This window comes from Lycium barbarum, chromosome 6 (genome assembly GCF_019175385.1).
Source record: "Lycium barbarum isolate Lr01 chromosome 6, ASM1917538v2, whole genome shotgun sequence".
Taxonomy (NCBI): Eukaryota; Viridiplantae; Streptophyta; class Magnoliopsida; order Solanales; family Solanaceae; genus Lycium; species Lycium barbarum.
Window position 1 is genome coordinate 24862405 of NC_083342.1, and position 2305 is coordinate 24864709.

Here is a 2305-nt window from a genome sequence, read left to right on the forward strand (position 1 = left end):
TTCCAATATCTTCTAACTACTCATGGAACCAAACTATTACAATAGAACTATTAAAACACACATAACGGGGTGGCTAGTCGCAACACACAAGTGGCCCAACCTAAGGCAATTATCCAACCCAACTTCATACTCGAAGGTTCACATGGTGTCTCCGACATTATGATCTAAATATGTGATTCGCTATGCGAAGTATCACTAGAGGTAAGCCATAACCTACCTGGATTGCTGAACCGCAACACCAACAAGTCATTTTTTTGCTTTGCCCTTCCTCTGAAGTTTAGAACCAAAGTAGTCAAAGCATAATTGAATTCTATATTAGAAATAATGACGAATGATACTAACATTGCTATGATATCAACTTGGTCCATTTTAACCCTAGAAATTTGGTAGGCGAACCCTTAACTCAACATTCACAAATAATAGAAAATAGCGGAAGAAACTAAAATAACGTAAGTCTCACTTTATAATATAATATAAACAAGCGCGGAAGCAAATGAAATCCACCCCAATATCAGGTCTGGTCATGCAAGAGCATCTAAGTTCAAATACTAAATGTTTGAATAATAATACATACGTACTCTCAAATCATGTCTCGGAATGGAAGGCAAGACATAAGTAATAGGAGAGTCTTTAAGGTCAGCGGAAGCCATGCTTACCTTGGAAAGCTCCAGTGGAAGCTGAAGAGTTGATCAGCCACGCGTTAGAGAAGTAGATCCGACCTGGTACTCTGCATCCATAAAAGAATGCAGCAAGTGCAGGTCTGTACAACCACAGTACTGGTAGGCATCATCGGTCGACTAAGAGTAGATAACACAATTTAGAAAATAAAAAGATAGCAAGGAATCTAACAACTACAAACAATAAGATTACAACCAAGTATCTGTCATTGCCTATGTAAAGCCTCCGAAATATATTCGATCCAATCATTATAACAGAATCATCGCAATCCAAACGTCACAATCTAGTCATCAAGCATCTAAATCAAGTCATAATGCAATGCAATGCAATAATGGTATGAATGCAATGCATTGCCATGCAAATGAGGTGTACACATATACTCTGGACGGAAATATCGATGTCTCGGCAGCACAACCTAACGTGACTCGCGAAGTCTAAGTGCCACCCATCCCGGATCTTTTCCCAATAAATAGACAGGACCCTGGCTAATTGCTGACAGGAAGAGTCTCACTGGCACCACCCTGGGGGACCTACGGAGTCAATGCCCTAACAACGATTTCAGAATAACATCGGGATCAGCCATGCAACAACGATGCTGGAATAGATCATCAGACATCGGCCATCTCACAGTCACTCAAGTAAAAGAGTCTGTCAAATATCAGTTTCATACAATCAATGATTCCAGAATTGAACCTCCGATATCGGCCTTCTCACAATCACTCAAGTAAAAGAGTTTATCAATATCATTTTCATACAATCAACGATTCCGGAATTGATCTTCGGATATCGGCCTTTTCATAATCACTCAAGTAAAGAATTTATCGAAATAGCAGTTTACTCAATCATCAATACCGGATCATCCCCGGTTATCGGCCATGCATCATGAATGTGTGAGAATGCGTATATCAATTATCAGCAATCAAGTTCAATATCACAAGTACCAACGAAGGGTACACCACCAATATATTTTATGACAATACCAACAGTGGTATGCCAACAATATATCAATATCACAAGTATCAACAACGGTACGCCAATAATGTATCATATCACAATACCAACAGTGGTACGCCCACGACGCATCATAGTTCAAATACCAACAACGGTATGTCAATTCTATATCAATCAAGAAGATAACACAGATTCCAATTCGTGTGCAAAATACCAAATTAAGTACTAGGTGATCATAATCCAACTACTGATTGTTGATTTAACTCAAGAATTGGCCTAAATCTGATTTCAAGTAAAAACCTTCAAATTGGGTATAAACCCTAAGTCTCCAAATCCGAAATTCAATGTTAAAAGTGGAAGATATATGATTAATAAGCTTAGATTCATCAAATTTTAGCATTAACATCATCAATTTATCATACATGACCCTAAGGAAAAGTTTCCCAAAACCCACCTCCAAATTCCATCTCTAAGGGAATGTTAAAGGGAAAAAAAATCTAAGATGATTATGATTAAGGAAGAGTAAAGGATTAGCTAAGGTTTACCACCAAGAATTTCTTCAAATTATCTCCAAGAACAGTTTTCATAAACTCCAATATCGAGATAAGAAATAATGAGGATCTAAGACTTATTTAAGACACATTTAATGAAATATAACTGCCCGTCACCGCCACGG